The following is a 20,583-nucleotide window of genomic DNA, read 5'->3' as shown; positions in this document are numbered from 1 at the left end:
GCTGAATCCGTTCCGTCGCAGTCTAATGAGATTCCGCAAACAATCCAGCGAGAATCTGACAACAACAGCAGATCTCAGCCGTTGAGCCCGACAGAGCCTGAGCCAGTTGCACAACCAAACTCTTCAACAAGACGAGGACGCCGAGTTCGGTTTCCGGATTTTTGGCAGGCCGGATTTTCGTGAACTTCGTCACTAGAGGGGGAGTACTGTAGGCGTATGGCAACGTCGCCGTCGTAAGGGTCGTGCCGGATGGCGCGTATGGATTGCTCAACAGGCAGTCGGTACCGGGTTGTTGTCGCGATAAGAGATCTATGTATATGAACTGTCAATAAACTATTATTATAAATTAACATACGCATTTCATTGGTAGTATACCAAAATTATATATTTTTAATCTATCTGAACACATGTATTTTTGATTATTACTAAATGTCTTCAATTTTCTTGTTGTTAGTAAAACCTTTAAAAAAATCCAATGGCTTCAATAGATATTTGACTGAAAGAAACCTATTTCGGTTGTGTGTTTTGTCTACCAAATGCTGCTGTCAGTAATTTTGCCCATTTCATCGATTTAATTTTGGTGATGAGCATGAACCCATTATAATTTTATGATGCACTTGAATAAATAAATGTAGCAGTCAAGTGGCACGGGCCATGCCTCTCGGTCGTGACTTACTAAATTTAAAATTATCGTTTTACATGTGTTTTTTTTTTCTTTTTGAATGCCGCACTTTTCTTAAGTGGATATATACAATGTGGCCTAAGGATAGATAGCGCCCAACAAAAATATCCTTAGTTGTTGCCTTCTACAATTGATACCTGTGTTGAGCGATGAATGGTTGTGTCAGAAAGGTCATAGTTTAATGATCATCTACACGAAAATAATATTCATCCTATAATATAAGAGCATAGTAGTAAAACATCCCAACTTGATGGCCAGAAAATTGTTGAAGGCTCACGGCAACAAATGCCTCAAAAGGAACTTTCTTCCACTTGATGAAACAGGACACTTACAAGATTTCTTCATAATTATTCATTCTATTTATAGTTTTTTTTTAATTTGCTACTTTATTTATATAATACATACTGAAATATAAGAACAGAGTAGATTCCAATTCTCTGGCCAGGAATTTATGAAGACACATGACAATAAAGCCTCAGAAAAAAGCGCCTTCTTGATGGATTGGTTCACTGATATTTCTTCACTATTTATTGTAATTTGCTATTCATTATATTGACTTAATTTATTTGTTGCTTACAATTTTTATTTTATTTACTAATGAAAAAAGGGAAACTGGATAAATTTAAATGCTTACAACATTCAGAACTTTGATAATTTAGATTTATCTTCAAAATTACTGAATGCTTTTTTTGCAAAGACAGATGGTATATCAGTACTTAGATTTCTATACGTGCTTACTGTTCTTGATTTAATATAATACTAATTATAAGACTTCATATCTTTTGAGTAATTATCACACTTATATTGAAATCAAGAAGAATATTTATAATGATGCAAGGAACAAATACATAGTGGAGCTGCATTTATTATTGTTTGTGTTAAAAATTTTAACGAAATTTATTAGAAATTGGCTGATTTTTTTTACTTTATACAGTAAACTTTTATTATATTTTTATTTCTGTATTCTTATTTTCATAATGAAAAAGAACGAATTTTTAATCAAACTTAATAATTCATTAGAAAACACAAGATTTAATTCAAAGAAATAATTTTATTATTAAATTTTAAATAAATTACATGTTACAATCAGTTAAAAATAATTTGAACCATTTTGTTCAAGTTTGGGATTATATCCATATTTTTACATCTGAATAATGAGATAAAACTAAAAATGAATTCATCTGAATTTCTTGGTATTTTCAATCTTATTTCTAAGATTGATTGTTCATGGAAATATGCTCAAGATTTTTAAAAGCGTAATTACTATGAGTCTAATTCTAGCATGAGATAAAAATCACCCACATGCCCAACTTAAGAGCACATGAGTCAAACGAATTATGTCTAGGATACAATTTCTGATGCCAATATTAATAAAACCAATCGTATTCATTAATAATACGTGCTCAATGTATATATTCTTGATCTTTATCATATTAAAGTTTCTGTTTTAGCACGAACAGCGAGTTTGTGACGTGTTCCGAATTTTAATTAATTATAACAAGAATTTTTACAGATAACATTAGCTTAGTCACTAAATGACACTTTCAGAGTTAGGTCAAAAATTTCAATTGTTTTCACCTTCTTAGTCATCTAATCACTGTTTTTCTTTGAATACATATTGATAACTCAAATTAAGGTAAGAAAGAAATATTAATTGTTGTCAAATTTTTTGGTAATTTCATCAGTGTTTTTATAAATTAATGTGATTACAGATTGATATCTCAAAACCATTAAGTTTAGAAAGAAATTATAATTATTTCAATTTTTTAGTAATCTTTTTAGTGTTTTCCTAAATTAATGCGAACACAGATTGATAACTCAAAGTCATTAAGCTAATTGTAATCTGAAAAACAATTTATTCTACAAATGAAAGAAATGAACCGGTTCAAAATTATATGCAGAAAATATACTACTGCTATATAAAGTACGGGCTAGAACTATCCAAGTAATTTAGTACTTATTCCGAGAGCATAAGCAAAAATATTAAAATCAACACTTAACTTTTCTTGGTACGTCACTATATTCAGAATGTTTACAATGATCTTAAAATGAAACCTGTAAGCCCTTGACATTAAAGTTTCAAATCAGATTGGAGATACAACTCTTTAAAGGACAACCTGTGATCCCAACAAAAAATAGTAAAAAGGAAATGATTTTTTTTGGATTATACCTAAATCCGTCATTGAAGAATTTATTAACTGTGACATAATGTAATATAGATCTATTCGGACGTATTTTCTTTTTATTATATTGGCCATGAAGGCGACAATCTTCATGGCATTGAGCTTTTACACGGGATGGTTGCTACCCCTGGTAGAGGTGGCAGCGGAGAGTTTGATGGGACTAATTTTTCTCACTTCTAAAACTAAAGTCCGCTTATATGTAGTAAATAATCAATAAATATATCCCATTCAGTTATAACTTAGGGCAAATCAGTGATTGTAACAAAAACTGCAACAAATATATAAATTATGCCAACAAATCAGTGTTTAATACAGTCCACAGCTACAAGAGTTAAATTATAGCTCAACAACCTGAGTTATCGAAGGAGAGACTTAATACGCACATACAAGATAAATGGATATGATCTTAGTTTAACCTGCTCATAATTATCATTTGGCATGTCAGATTGAATTTTACGGTTTATTATAATTGCATGAAAAGCTTACAAAAGTGTACAGATAATTAAATAATTGCTTACAAAAAACCATACATAATCGAGATTCTAATGTGCGTTTGTGGAATCAAAAAAATGTCTTACATTTCAATCAAGATATAGAAGCGAATATGGAATCGGACAGTAAACCATCAGAAATCCCAAAACTACGAAAGACCGTTATTGGATCCAGCAAATACAGCAAGATACCTCGCGAAGAAGGTCGGACCAATATGTTTACATCGGGAAAGGTCTCGCTGCGTTCAACTTCATCAGTTTCTGACTCAAGACAGGAAGTAATATCATCTAGTAATAGTGCATCTACAAGCCTCACTCAACCACATTCTGATGTCAAGAAACCTCCTAATTCATGGCAAGTAGTCAATTTCAAAAAAAGAAAAACTTCATTTGAACCATTAGGAATAGATGTCAAAATTCAAAACAGATTTTCGGCCCTTTCAACAATAGACACAGCTAATGATGACAACTTAGTTAAACCGGCCCCAGTCAGTAAGCCCCCTCCAATATTTATTACGGAGTTGACGATATTAATGATATGTCTAATCAATTAAATGAAATAATTCCGCATGATCAATATTTCCTGAGAAGTTTAGCTAACAATACATTTAAAATTCTATGTAATTCTGTCGACCATTTTCGAACTTTATCCAGACATCTAAAAGAAACTAATGCCGTATATCATACATATCAATTAAAAGAAGAGAAGGCTTATAGGGTTGTTCTTAGAAATGTACACTTTTCGACAAGCACAGATGCAATTAAATTAGAACTATTAAAACAAGGTCATGTCGTACGTAATATCCTAAATATTAGACATAGAATAACAAAAGAACCTCTTAATATGTTTTTTGTTGATCTGGAACCAAATAGAAATAACAAAAATATTTATAACATTTATAAATTATTCAACTGCCTAATACGCGTCGAACCACCGAGAAAGTCCAACAACATTATACAATGCACTCGCTGTCAACTCTTTAATCACACCAAAAAATACTGCAATAGACCATTTGCTTGCCTAAAATGCGGTGACAATCATAATACTAAAGCTTGTACCAAAGATCCGAATGCTCCGGCATGTTGTTATTTTTGCGACGGTGCTCATCCAGCTAATTATCGCGGTTGCTCATACTTCCAAAAAATTAAAGAACAAAGAAACAAAACTCCAGTAAATCAATCAGTCATAAATCCAAATCCAAATAACCAAAATTTTAATAATTCTAATAATTCTAATTCTAATAATAAAATAAACAACATTTCTCCGGCCTTAAATCCAACAATTCAAAATTCATCCTATGCAGACATTGCAAAAAACAATTACTCTGCTTCTAATCATTCATCTTCAAATCCCGATTCTGATTCTCTAGCAACACTTATTTTAGAATTTAAAAATATCTTCAATCAGCTTTTGCAACAGAACACCATAATAATAAATATGTTATCCACGTTAGTCAACAACAAAAGCAATGGCAAAAATAATTAAAATTGCTGAATGGAATGCCAACGGTTTAATACCTCACAAAAATGAAGTAGAATGTTTTTTAAAGTTAAACTTAATAGATATCTTATTAATCTCAGAAACTCACTTCACTGAAAAAAACTACTTTAAAATTTATAACTACACTACTTATAATTCAAATCACCCAAGTGGCAGGGCTCGCGGCGGTTCGGCTATATTAATCAAAAATAATATAAAGCATTTTGTTCTACCAAATATTTCTGATGATTTTCTACAAGCAACTCAAATTTCTGTTGAAACAAATTTATATAATTTTTGTGTTTCTGCTGTTTATTGTCCACCAAGATTCAAAATTTCTTGTGCTCAGTTTTCTTCATTTTTCTCTCAATTAGGTAATAAATTTATCATTGGTGGTGACTTTAATTGTAAACATATTGCCTGGGGTTCTAGACTGACTACAGCCAAAGGAAAGATTCTTCATGCAGCCATAGGGCAAAATAACCTCTCCTTTATTTCAACTTGCAGTCCAACTTATTGGCCTTCTGACCCTACTAAAGTTCCAGACCTTTTAGATTTTTTTATTGTGAAAGGTATTGATCTTTCAAATCTCAATGTTGAATCTAGTTACGATCTCTCTTCAGATCATTCTCCAATACTTGTGACGTTTAGCACATTTCCTACTCCAGTTATCAACAATCATATTCTACACAACAATCTTTCTAACTGGATTCAATTCAAATCCATACTTGATTCAAAATTATTTCCAAAATCTAGGCCTACAAGCGTTATTGATATAGAAAATAATATAGATTATTTTTCTGAGATTGTACGTGAAACAACCAAGCAGATCACCCCGAACATTATTCCAAGAAATGATAATCTAATAATTCCGCAAGAGATTAAGAAGCTAATTGCACAGAAACGAAGAGCAAGACGTACCTGGCAACATTCTCATCTACCAACGGATAAGACATCGCTCAATCATCTCAATAACACGCTGAGGAAAAAAATGAAAGAATGGAAGAATTGTACATTCAGGTCGTATATATTGCAGCTAAATAGATACGATAATTCCATATGGAAACCAATCAGAAACAAAAGTAAACCCCTACAACAAAACCCTCCTCTGAAAATAACCAACCAAAACGGATTCATTTGGGCAAAAAGCAACGAAGAAAAAGCGGAGGCATTTGCTGATCATCTAAGTAGCATTTTTAGCGTTCGAAATATTTCCCAGAATAATTTAATTAACAATTTCGTAAATCAACCCATACATTCTACACCGTTAGGACATTTTTCACCAAATGATGTCTTATGTGAAATAAAAAGGATTAAAAATAGATCTTCGCCGGGTATGGATAAAATTACTCCAAAGATGTTAAAAGAATTGCCTACAAAAGGTATTTTATATATAACAAATATTTTCAATGCCATACTTCAATACAATTATTGGCCCACAGCGTGGAAGACTGCAGAAATTATTATGATCGCTAAACCAAACAAAAACCATCACACTGCTAGTTCATACCGTCCTATCAGTCTTTTATCGATATTATCGAAAATTTTAGAGAGACTTTTGTTGCAGAGATTGTCAGAAGATCATCCGAATGATAGTTGGATTCCTCACCATCAGTTTGGCTTCAGAAAAAATCACTCTACAATTCAACAATGCAACAGAACGGTGTCTCGTATTCTTGAAGCCATGAATAGAAAGGAACACAGCGTAGCCGTATTCTTAGATGTTAGTCAGGCTTTTGATAAGGTTTGGCACTCAGGACTCCTATATAAAATCAAAACAACTTTTCCAAACTACTTCAATATCTTAAGCTCATATTTGCTTAATAGAAAATTTAGAATCAAAATTAAAGATGTGACTTCGAGCATCAGAAATATAGAATGCGGGGTACCACAGGGCAGTGTGCTAAGCCCTGTACTTTATCTTCTTTTCACAAACGATATGCCCACAGATGATCTTTTAACCATATGCACTTACGCCGATGACATAGCAATTATTTCATGCAATTCCGATATTAGAACAGCAACTTGTCAGTTACAAAATTATTTATCTAGTCTCGAAAAATGGTTTTTAGATTGGAATATCAAAATCAATATCGAAAAATCTCAGCACATAATTGTTTCTCTAAAACATCACAACAGTCCACCTATCATCATGAACAATTCAATAATTCCACTATGCAATTCTGTTAAATATTTAGGCATGCACATTGATTCGAAATTGACATGGAGAACGCACATTGAATATAAAAAGAAACAAATCCAACTGAAAATAAAAGATTTTTACTGGCTTTTTGGGAGGAAATCTGAAATCTCTCTCGATAACAAGGTACTTTTTTATAAAACTATCATAGTGCCCATTTGGACTTATGGAATCGAACTATGGGGTTGCTCATGCAAATCTAACATAAACATCATTCAAAGGTGCCAGAATAAAATTCTGCGTATCCTTACTAATGCGCCTTGGTATATTTCGAATTTTTGCCTACATAAGGATTTGAAAATCTCAACAGTCAACGAAATGATCAAGATTAGAAGTTCATCTTTCAACAACAAATTAATCCAGCATACAAATCCTACAATTCAAGCGATTCAGAGACCGATAAGAAGATTGAGCAAGAAATGGCCTTCCGATCTACCAAACACCTAGCCCAATGTCTGCACGCGTCCTGACGTAGTACGCGGCATACATCATCACGTCATCGTTCATTTATTATTATTTTTGTATTACTGTTTTAATTTAATTTTTATTTTAACTTTTTCATTTTATATTCAATGTATTGCATTTTTTGTTTTTTTGTATTTTTTTTTTGCTCATATCAATTTTGTAAATAAGACATTAAAGTCTTGATTAACAAAAATAAATTGTAACAAAAAAAAAAAAAAAAAAATTATCATTTATAATTAGCTTACAGAAATATTTATTTCTGAGTGCTTTATAAAGCTATGACCAAGACAGTCATTTTTAACTTAAACTATAGATCTAAAACAATTTTTTGCTAATTATTGCAAACTGCATATCACTAATCATGTTACAAAATCTCCAAAAGAATCTCCAAATCTAATTATTATTTTACATAATTCTCAGTAATATACCACTTTTATATGAAATATTCATAATTTTCTTCTTTTTCCAGGATATTAGTTGGTGCACCTCTAGGAAAGAACAAGCAACCCAATACGACCAGATCAGGAGCATTGTATAAATGCCCCTTGACCACACTAAGTTACGATTGCGAACAAGTTATTACTGATGGAAGACGATGTAAGCGAAATTTAAATATTATTAAATAACAAACCTTTAAACTAAATGTTCTATAGATATTTATAAGCGCTATAAACTTTTAGAACTGCCGTTACAGACATTCATCTGATCTTGTTCACTTTTAGAGAAGAAAAGTTTTTACAAGAATAAAAAAATGTTTTTTATAATAAATTAAATTTATAGTTGCCAACACAAGCAGTGTACTTGCACTAGCGCAATAAATTAATAAAGCCAAAATATTTAACAAGTAGTTGGTGTTTAGAGTTTAGTTAGTAGTAACAGAAAGGAAAGCACAATAAAAACTAATTATTTCGCAGACCGAAATATTTGGTAAATAGTCTAACAACATTGTACAAAAATGCAAATTTGGTTAGATTTAGTGATCGAATAATAGTTCATGGTTATATAGAGGATGTTTCATACCTTACGTCAAGCCGAAACAGGATGATAGTATTGACCTTAATTCTTATGAAAAAAATTAGTAAGTAGTCGGGTGCATCGCATCGTGCCTTAAAGCAAATTGCTGGTACTTCCCGTATCGTAATTAAAAATCTTGGTATGGAACCCAAAAAAATTACACAAAATGTATACACATTATGAAAATCTCTATAAAATATCTGATAATTTGATGTGCATAAGTCCAATAAACATTCTTGAGCGCCAAATGACATTCTTTACCTTATTCTCATTGAGAATCCGTATCCGCTGGACATGCCTTTCCAAAAATTTAATCAGTTCTTCATCTTGTTAATACAAGTAGAATGTTTTTTGAATTATTTAAATCGGACGCTCCGTTCTCTTAAAAACTGAGTTACCGTTTATGGCACTTTTTGCTCCGTATCTTCGGAACGGCTAAACCTGCCTTTGCCAAAAACAAATCAGCAGGACTCCTTATCAATACGAATCGAATGTTTTTTGAATTATTCAAATCGGTTGATCCGTGTTCCCGATATCGTCGACGAAAATTTGTATCTACACACACATACATCCATTTTTTCTAAGGTATGCCAAAATTTTCAGAAACCTTTGAAACGTAAAGATGTATACAAATTTTCATTTTCAATTTTTTTTGCGATTACTATAACTTGTCCTACGGGAAGTTAATAAAAACCTCACTGTTTGGAACTTATGAGCTTTTAAGTGCAACCTAGAGCTTTGATGAAATTGTGACCATTTTCGGTTATTGTGGTTATTTTTTATTAATTTTTTTTAATTAAAACTTCATAACTGTAACCGCGAATAACATGTCTAAAACTACAGTGAAAAAAATACCACATTTGCCCCAAGTTTTCATGAATTATGACATTTTGATGAATTTAAAATTTTTAAAATCGTCGACTTTTAAGAAAATGTATTAAAGTGTGTTAGCAAATTTCATCAAAAGTTGGCTTATACAATGAGGATTGGAAAATAGAAAAATATATAATAGTTTTATTATTGAAACTTTAGTGTAAAACATGAAAATCTAAAAATAACATGATTTTTGCCAGTACATTTTATCACATTCAGTTGAAGGTAGCGCGTACGAGAAGCGTTTGACTTAATTGTGGGAAAAAGGTACTCCAAAAATTATTCCATTTTTAGGTTTTTATATTTTTACTCGAAAATTTCCAATAATAAAACTATCACGTATTTTATCATTTTACAATCATGATTAAATACGCTAACTTTTGATCGAACTTGCCAATACACATAGTACATTATTTTTAAAGAAGGGCTTCCCATAGTCGACCGATTTTAAACATTTTAAATTAATAGTTCAACAAAAAGTCTTAATTCTTGAAAATATGGGATGATTGTGGTATTTTTTTGTGGTCCTAGTATTTACAGTCACGGTTCAAAAGTTTAAATAAACAAAATTATTTAAAGTTAAATACAATAACCGAAAATGGTCATAATTTTACCAAAGCTCAAGGTCGTACTTAAAAGCTCATAATTTCCAAACCAGGTGAGATATTTTTTTTCGAAACAGTTAAGGTCAATACTATCACCTTGTTTCGGCTTGACGTTAAGTTCTGGGAAACCCTTTATATATATATATATATATATATATATATATATATATATATATATATACAGTACAGGCCAAAAGTTTCCGGACACATGAAAAATCTCATTTTCTGAGTTTTTAGCTATATTTTTCATATAAAAATAATTTTATTCAAGTTAGTTTTGTACATTCTACGTAGTATTAATATTTAGTGACTGATTTGTAACCAATTTGTGAGAAATGACGGACTAATTAGCAATGAAAATGTTAAAATGTCACAGTCGATTTTCCTGAGTATGACCACCCTTTGCTTTGATCGCTGCAGCGCATATTTTTGGTAATCTTTTGACAAGTTTTTGCAATGTTTGCGCAGGTATGTTCTTCCAGGACTCGTTAAGGCAATTCCACAGGGCAGGGAGGCTGCTTGGATGCAAATCCTTCACGCGGCATTTAAGCTCGTCCCACAACAGCTCTATTGGATTAAGATCCGGCGATTGTGCAGGCCACTCAAAAAACCACTTCTGCGAGCAGTAAATAAACAAAAGAGATTGCAATTTGCCAAAACCCACTTTAATTGGACCATCAATCAATGGAAATCAGTTTTATGGACGGATGAGTTAAAATTCGAACTTTTCGGAAGTCATCGACGTAGGAAGGGTAATGAAAGACTCAACTCTAAGTGTATTTCGACAAAGGTCAAGCACGGTGGTGGTTCAGTGATGGCTTGGGGTTGTTTTGGATTCAATGGAGTCGGATCGCTTGTCAAAATACATGGAACTTTAAAGAAAGAACAGTATCATAGCATACTTGAGCGCCACGCCATTCCATCTGGTTTCAATTTAATTGGTCCAAAATTTATTTTTCAACAAGATAATGACCCTAAACACACTTCCCGACTCTGTGCCAATTATTTGAAGCGAAAACAAGATGAAAAAATACTTCAAATAATGGATCTTAATCCAATAGAACTGTAGTGCATTTGTCTGACTGATTTGCATCCAAGCAGCCTCCCTGCCCCGTGGAATTGCCTTAACGAGTCCTGGAAGAACATACCTGCGCAAACATTGCAAAAACTCGTCGAAAGATTACCAAAAATATGCGCTGCAGTGATCAAAACAAAGGGTGGTCATATTCAGGAAAATCGACTGCAGTGACATTTTAACATTTTCATTACTAATTAGTCTACTATTTCTCACAAATTGGTTACAAATCAGTCACTAAATATTAATACTACGTAGAATGTACAAATCCAACTTGAATAAAATTATTTTTATATGAAAAATATAGCTAAAAACTCAGAAAATGAGATTTTTTTCAAGTGTCCGGAAACTTTTGGTCTGTACTGTATATATATATATATATATATATATATATATATATATATATATATTTATATAGATTAGTGTATGTTAGAAATATTAGCCATAGTTAAACGTTAGGCAAACTCGTGTAGATATTGTTGTTGTTGGTAAGCTACTTGCAAGCTTAAACTAATATCTTCAGCATTTAATATATTTTTAATATTTCTTGGAAAAAACTTGATATTTATACTACAGATATCATATTTACTACTATATTTTTTACAATAATAAACAGTTTGCAAGTTGTTCCAAATATATAGTTAATAGTATTTATAAATTGGCTTAATACTTCTAGAATTATGCTTACTGGTGGTTTTTAGATAGAAATGGGCGTAGATTTTTCAATATAATATGTTACAATTGTATTACAGCTAGCGATGGTGAATATGCTTCAATAATTAATTACAAGATTTATACATGAATTTTGTCATTTCTGCGTTTTTCTACTTTAGCAAAATATAAAGTTTTTACGTTTTTGAATAATGATTCATTTCAATACTATGTTAAAGCTCTTCATTGATATATTCGTTTAACTTTTCAATTGTGTTACTCTTATTATCATTTCAATAGTTGCAATTTTATATTTAAATGAACTTTAGAACAAAACATTTATAGTTTATTAACATTTTATAATAACATTTAATTACGCATATATAAATCAACTAGAAAAAAATTCAACATATGTTATGTTACTTTTATCCTTTTCTTGTAGTAGGTACTTTTACCAGCGATGTTTGCTTTTTGAGATCAAAAGAATGCAACATTTTATAAATATTAATACGCTAAATAATAATTTATATATCGCATTATTTATGCAAAACTCTCTGCAAATATATTTTAACAAGCAAATGATCTTTTTTGTCGGTGGCTGTATTGTGTGAAACCTGCAGTGGCAAATGGACTCTATAGCAAATGTAAGTCATGACGTGTGCAATTTAGTTACAACTTTTGCTCTAACTCTTCTAACATTTTTTGCCTAACATTAATTTTATTTATTAGCTAACTATATATTGCTACATATTTCTTGCCATCATTACCAATGGAAATGATTTTGGGTTAAGATTTCAATTGAGTGATTTTTTTTTGTTTTTGTTTTACAACATTTGGGACTTATTGGTATAAGTAACAAATTGATGTAAATATTGGTATTAAAAAAATATCAGTTTTAATTAGAACTGAAAGATTTTAAAATAAATTAAACTAAACATATTTATATTATTAATCGCATGCTGTATAATAGCTTTGTATAGTGTTACTTTAATGCTTTTAACTGTAGTGCTTTAAAGCTTTTAGTTTGAATGCATTGCTTTATTTTAATTATATTTTCTGTATATTTTTTTCAGGTTTTGTTGTATTTTCAGAAAAGAATAAAATTGTTATACAATGTGTGTTACAGAAGGTTTAAAAAAACTGATGTATATCATACTGTAAAACACTGCATCACTGGATTAGCTTTTTTTTCTTTGTTCAATTCTATGCTATGCAATTGATTTTATATCTCTTGTAGATAGATGATCATATAAAAAATTAAAAAAAAAAACTGATGGTGTGTGTCATTGCTCAAGGCAAATTGCTGAATCATGAACAAATATTATATATATAAATGTTAAAAAACTGGAAAAGATTGAGAAATATAGAAATTTTTGAAAATCTGTGAAAAATTATAAATTTTTCGAATGTTTTTAATAATATTAATTTGAAAAAATTCACATTTTACAAAAAGCTGATTTTTGTGAAAACTTATGAAAAGTTTTGGGTAAACCATTCATTTAAAAAATGTATACATGTTCGTATTGCCTTGAAAGTTTTATTAATTTAATTCGATGAGAATATGTAAAATATGTTTTTCAACTTAAATCAAAATTTTTACGGGGATCGGACGTATGGCATATGAAAAATGATTAAATAATGTTTACAAAATAAGGGTTTATGGTAGGAGGTTGAAATTTTAGGGTTGTATTTGTTTTTTATATACGCATTATACAACTACCACTTGGCTTCAATTTAAATATTCTACTATCCGTCTCGCGATTTACCTAGCTATTTTGCAAATTTATATTAGTAGTCGTTAATAATTAATTATTTATATTTATATTAAAAAAATTATTTGATTTATTAGTACAGATACTAAACTTTATAAACAAACGCTTACAAGTTTGTTATTAAATTCAATGTCAGACAATTGTATGAACATATTTTACGTTTTCATTTTCGACTTAGAAAGGCTGGATCATTATTTTCTGTCTGTACCAGAAAATAATGGGTTCTACGCATTAAAATAAAAATCGAATCTTATTGAAAACCCAAATTAGTTCCGATGGTTTTTTAAATGATTTTAACTTACAATAATAACACTGTACCTGCGAAATAATTATTACAAAAAATCATATTATTTTTTTATTTTAATATCTTTCATGAAAACTAAAGCTTCAGGAAATTTGTGTAAAATTTGGAGTAATTTGCCTTATAATTTTAAGTGCTTTAGGTTGTACTGTAAGAATCATTTATTACATTACAGGTTGGTGCAGACGGTTTCTATTTGCATTCTCTAAGTGAATTTGATATCAATTTCAATATAAATCATTTATATATATAGATATATATATATATATATATATATACATATGTATCTACTTACATTATGTATAAGTGCAGGCTTTCTAATGCCTTTAAGCAAGGTCGTTAAATTCAGACTTACGATCGATTTCGATTTGCAAAATGACATCCTTTTTAGCCTCGCCTTAAATAACTCGCCAGTCGAGTTAATGCACTTTGTACAAATTATTAAAAAATCTCTGTCTGATTTTAAAATATGAATTACTAGTCGGTAAATCTTTTTAAAAAAAATGTATCATTTATTTAACTTTTTTAAATTATATTTTAACTCAGCGGTTTCCAACCTTTTCTTCCTTGCGCCCCCTTTTCAAAAGAAAAAAAATATTGCGCCTAATTTATAACAGAACAAAAAAATATTGTCAGCCAAATTTTACAATTAAATTCTACGATGTTTATAAAAAGATGATTTTTTTAAGCAAATTAAGGCTTTTGAAATTTTACAATTAAATTCTACTATGTTCATTTTTTATGAAAATTAAAGAAAAAATTATAGGGCTATTGAAGAAATCTGTTTTGGTAACAAAAAAAACATATTAACAGCAAATTTTACCAGTCAATTCAACGTAGTTTATAAGATTTACAGTTTGAATTACAACTTTAGACAAACAAGGAAATCCTCAGGTTTATTCTTCTGGGGTTTTGATGAATTTTCGTATGACGATAGTGTTGGTGGTCAAATTAAATCCTATAAAATGTGATAGATCTATTAAGGAATTTGTTTTTACTATCAATTTTCGTATGATGATACGGTTGGTAATCAAATTAAACCCTATAAAATGTTATAATAGACCTATTAAGGAAATTGTTTTAACTATCAATTCTATCACCAAGCAAAGTTTCAGCAAAATTCTAGAAGAGCAAACCAGAGGTTTTCCCTGTAAGTGTCTTTCTTACATAACTTTGACAATTGATTGAACTTGGAAAATTGATATAAAGAAATATAAAGAAGTGAAAACTTATTGGACTACTGTGGTATAGAAAATCGCATATGAGGTATTATATGGCAAACGAGATGATGCCATAAGGATTACATTATTAAAATACCTCATTGAATCGGGTTGAAGTTCACCCGAAAGGAGTTCACCAGCTTTCGTACAGAGAATCCATCAATATATACATATAAATTATTTCTTGCATGCATATATAACCTAACTAAATGTTTATGAAAAATTATTTAATTAATACTTTTATATACAGCAATCAACGATGACACATTATATCCACCTGGAAACGACGAGCTAAAAGAAGATCAGTGGCTCGGGGTGAGTGTCAGCTCCTCTAGCAATGACACGAAAGGTGGCCACATTGTCGTGTGTGCCCACAGATATGCTTTGAGGCCAAATCCGGATTCAATATGGGGCCAAGGTCTCTGTTATACCCTAATGCAAGATTTTCAACCAGACGAAATTTGGGAACCTTGCAGAGGAAAAAGTGTTAGAGGGTTAGTGAAATATATTTATGAAACTTGATTTCAATTTTTTCAATTTCAATTTTCAAGTCTGCCTTTCCTGAAAAATTTTCGAAAATAAGGTTTTTTGATAATAAAAAAACTATATATATAAACTGTATATATATCGTATATATATATGTGTGTATATATATATATATATATATATATATATATTTATATATATGTATATATATATGTGTGTGTATTTTTATATATATATATATGTGTGTGTATATATATATATATATATATATATATATATATATTAAAGTAGTTAATTTTGATGTTGAGAAATATGAGTAAGTTCTTCAAGGGCATACATCAAATAAAAGGCAAAGATTTAGAAGTTAATCTTTAATTTTAATTAAAAAATTAACATCAAATAAAAGGCAAAGATTTAGAAGTTAATCTTTAATTTTAATTAAAAAATTAAAGATTAACTTCTAAATCTTTGCCTTTTATTTGATGTATGCTCTTGAAGAACTTACTCATATATATATATATATATATATATATATATATATATATATGTGTGTATTTATATATATATATATATATATATATATATTTATATGTATATATACATATCAGACACCCTACATACCTATTTAATATTAATGTGTTATATTTCTACTTTACGCCCTATGTATTATCTCTACCTATCTATTGCCTATACCGGGGATTGAACCCGGTTCCTCTGCGTGACAGTCACGCATCTTAACCACTACTCTATCGGGTCCCCCCACTGAAAACATATTATGTTTGTTGTTACACTGTTGTTTCTTTGGTTCATTAATTGAGCATTTTCTAATTATTTGAGTAACTAATACTAAGGTGACGCGACAACACGCGAAAAAAGATGGTTGATTGTAGCGTTACGGTGGTCGAGTGGTTAAGGTCATAGCCTGTCACGCGGCGGACCGGGGTTCGATTCCCGGTAAGGGTGAAAATAGTATGTAAGCGAAATTGTAGGCGTAAGATAATAAATGTTAGGCGGTTTAGATATAAGTGTAAGGATTGAGCGTATACGGTGTGGTGGTGAAGGAACGTACGATATAGTAGTTATAAGGCGTATAACCACGTAAAATGTGTAATGTTTAGGTATGGTTTAGGTATAGGTGATACACATACGCGAAAAGAAATTTATGATATTAGGGGTTATCGTATAAGATTTGCGAATGTTATATAGATTTAATTATAAATATTCTTTCTTCTATACAAATATTTAGTTTGCTGGTTAGTTTTTTGACAAAGGCAGGGCAAAAGTGCAAAAAATGTCGATTTAGTTTTTGAGTCAACGGAGCATCTGGTTTAAATGATTCAAAAAACATTTTACATTTATTTACTGAAGGAACAAGTGATTAAATTTTTGGGCAGGTACAAAAAAATGTAAAATATCCTCTGTTAAAAATATTAAATATCGGAACAAAAAGTTCTAGCAATTTTCCTTAAGGCACGCCATTCACCTGTTTTATATTATAAGAACAAAAAGTTCAAAAACCATTGGAATCGAAAGGTGAAAAATATTGTAACATTGTCTAATATTTATAAGAATTATATAAACTGAATTGCAAAGTTGAAATTATTTGTAAAGCATATTAGAACTATAGTCAGAATTAAAATTAAATCTGAATTATTTTCGTTATACAAAAAATTAAAAAAAAAGTTGAAACAATTTTTTTTTCCAAAATCAATTATTTTGTTAAGACAACCAGAAAGTTCTTTGAATCAATTAAATCTCTCAAAAATTGACATTTTTTGTACATTTAGCTTCGTATCTTTGAAATGGCTGGGCCTGCCTATGCGAAAAACTAATAACTACTTCTCCCAATCATTACTAATTGAATGTTTTTTAGATCATTCAAATCGGATTCTCCGTTCCCTCAAAAACTCGATTTCCATTTTCTGCACTCTTTGCTCTTTATCTCTGTAACTGCTGGACCTGCCTTTGCCAAAACATAATCAGCACATCTCCTTATCGATAGGAATGGAATGTTTTTTGAACCATTCAAATCGGTTGATCCGTACGCCTGAAAACGTGGACGAAAAATTGTATCCATACATACATATACACACACACATCAATTTTTTCTGAGGTATGCCAAAATGTTCAGAAACCTTCAAAACGTCGAGAAATGTAAAAATTTTCAATTCCGATTTTCGGCCCATTACAATAACTTACCCTACGGGAAGTTAATAAATCTCTGTATATATTACTGTAGTATGATCTATTATATAACTTGAATCTTTTTGGCTTGTCTAAATATGATACAATAATATACAAAGTGGAAGAATAGAATTTTGACTTTATGATAGGGCGGTCATTGATCTGGATTAAGAATCGAAATTAGCATGAAGGATTATGCTAAAATACAGGTAACCCTCGCATAACACGGTACTTCTATAACACGGATTTGCTCTAACAGGGTTTAAAAATTGAGACTATTCCCCTCATAACACGGTACTTTCGGGTTCGCATAACACGGTTTAAGAATTGAGGAAAGTTTTAATAAAATAAATATAGTAAAACTTATGAAAAGCAAACTTTATTTAATCTAAAATTAGTAAATTCACCGTACAATAGCTCCATAAATATGATGAAACTAGTGCAAAAGATAACTAATTTGATATTTATTATTCGAGCGCATAATTCTATCGAAAAAAAGTTCGAGAATTATCCGAAATATTAAATAATTCTTAAGCGATTATTCAAATAAAATGAGCATAAAAGTTTAATAAAGATTACTTTACATGTATTTGCTAAAAGCAAGTAATCGCAAATATAATTGTTTCTGCAAAAAATACTGCACGGACTTGGAGGCAGTATAGAAAAATGCTCAAAGGATGTACATATCTTGCAAAAAAAGTATCATGTTGGATAGTACTTACTTGTTAATTATGACGAACAAAAATCATATAATTCAAGTAATGTATATTACATTTTTAAAAAAATGAATAAATGTAACAATATACATCATAAAATCATATGTATCTTTTTGTACTTGTTGTTTGTCCCGTATAACACAGATTCGCATAACACGCTAGTTTTCTGGAACGTAACTACCGTGTTGTTCAGGGGTTACCTGTATCTCTGTATTATTTTAGTATCTTAATTATTTGTTTTATTTTATATATTAATTTTTTATGCGGTCTGAATATGACACAATGATATAAGAAGAATGAAATTTTGCCATTATGGTAATGCTATCATTGATTAAAAATGCTATTTGGATTAAAAATTAAAATCAAAATTTTCAAGAATAAAAAGAAAGAAAATTATTTGCGTTATGAAATTCAATAAGAAATAAGATCAAAGAATCAGTATTGAGTTTCTTTAATTAACAATATCAATTTTTGTAAATTTTAATTTATTTTGTTTTGTTTTAGTTTTATTTTATTTTGTTCCTTTAGAAGGACAATAAATTTCGAATAATGATGTGATCAATTTTGTTAGGAATTGTCAGGTGTCTGTTATTAGTCAAATCTATTTTTGTCTAGTCTAAATATTAATTAAACCAAAATAAGACCGATTATCTGTTTTTTTGAAATCTGAGAAAAGGGCATCTAATGTAGTTTGAATTCTTTTGAGTTCTTTTAGAAGTTCCTAGGTGAGTGCGAAGTACGTATTACACCCCGTCTTGCTTTTTCAAATTCTATTCAAATTTGGATCATTTTCAACAAATTGATTCTTAATTTCAATCATAGTAGTCACAATTCTATTTGCAAACAAATGTTAACATTGATAATTATGTTATCTTCTTCTAAATCACAACTATCAATATTTTTCTTTCTTGTTCATTTAATCGCTTCAGATTATCATTAGAAAGATTGGCTGCTGTTGTTTAGCCTATTTTTCATCATCATTCTCATTTACTACATTTAAGTATAGTGACCAATGTGACCATACGTCCCGGATTGACTGGGACAGTCCCGATTTTCCGCCTTGCGTCCCGGATTTTTTAAAAGCAATATTTGTCCCGAATTTAGGTGTTTTGTCTCGGATTGTCCCGGATTTTTAAAAATGTTTTGATTGCCAATATTTTTTTTGTATGAAAATGAAAAATATTTACGTTGCTATTTGTGGGCCTATTCGAGTAATTTTTATGTGACGTTTTTACTATCGTTTAATTCTGATCTGCGTAAAAAACATGTTGTTGTTAATAAGAATAAGATTTCAAAATTACAGAAAAACAAATCTTTAATTTTAAAAGCTGGCTCCGACCAGGCTGTCGTCACTGACCACCACACCGCATAGTAAAGTTTAGATATGTATGAAGATCGATATTCAGCGGTTATCATATTATATGGTCTTACCTCACACGATCGTGTAATGACTGTAATGTGTAGATAATGTTGCTTTTGGTCAGTGATCTGAGAGGTCTTTGTTCTATTTAGTACATATTTTAACTGCATTTACTTTAGTGTTCGTTGCCGGTATAATATTGTAGGAAAAGTACGGACAAAATGACATGGTGATGCTTTGTTTTTTAATGGATTTATTTACTTGATAATAAAATCAGTTACAATCATATTAGGAATCATACTATTTTTTAAGAAAAAATGCAACTAATTACTAAAAATATTTTGTTCATATAGCATGAACAAAATGACATAAAACGAGGTAAGAACATACCGAGATACTAAAATTGAAGAAGGCAAATAAATTGTTTGGTCGTCTTTGGGATATCAGTACATAACCCATGAGCCCAAAAGGAACAAATCAAACATCGTAACCTACATTCATCGGACTCAGAACGGGAAAAGAGATCTTTGCAATAGATGAATATTTCTTCTTTTTACTGGTGGATTCCTTGGTCTGTTTTTAGAAGTAGTTAGAGTAAAAGTCAAAAGTCAATCATATTTCACCAGGTTTCAATTTTTTTTGGCCTCAAATGATCTAACCTGTAGTTCTTGCTTGCTCTGATAATTGCAATAAAATTGATCAAAATCACTAATGATTAACCATATTCATTCTAACTGTGTAAATATATTATTATGGTTATTTTATTAGTACTTTGAGTTCTTACCATTTTCAAGAATTGTTGTTAATTATATTAAACAATCAACT

At 30.1% G+C, this 20,583-nt stretch overlaps 1 protein-coding gene and 1 long non-coding RNA gene across 5 annotated transcripts in view; one reads left to right on the top strand and one right to left on the bottom strand.

The window, feature by feature from the left end:
* LOC113372414 (integrin alpha-PS1) overlaps positions 1-20,583 on the bottom strand; it is a 290,356-nt gene that overhangs the window by 93,366 nt on the left and 176,407 nt on the right. The window lies entirely within an intron of this gene.
* LOC113372442 lies at positions 7,978-15,450 on the top strand. Its single transcript, XR_003366767.1, has 3 exons — positions 7,978-8,098; positions 12,340-12,363; positions 15,263-15,450. It is a non-coding gene; the product is annotated as an uncharacterized LOC113372442 (long non-coding RNA).

Source organism: Ctenocephalides felis, unplaced genomic scaffold (genome assembly GCF_003426905.1).
Source record: "Ctenocephalides felis isolate EL2017-DRISC unplaced genomic scaffold, ASM342690v1 CF-g0.4_SCAFFOLD_00845, whole genome shotgun sequence".
Lineage (NCBI taxonomy): Eukaryota > Metazoa > Arthropoda > Insecta > Siphonaptera > Pulicidae > Ctenocephalides > Ctenocephalides felis.
Note: the sequence above shows the minus strand (reverse complement) of the source record. Positions and strands in the feature narration are given on the sequence as shown.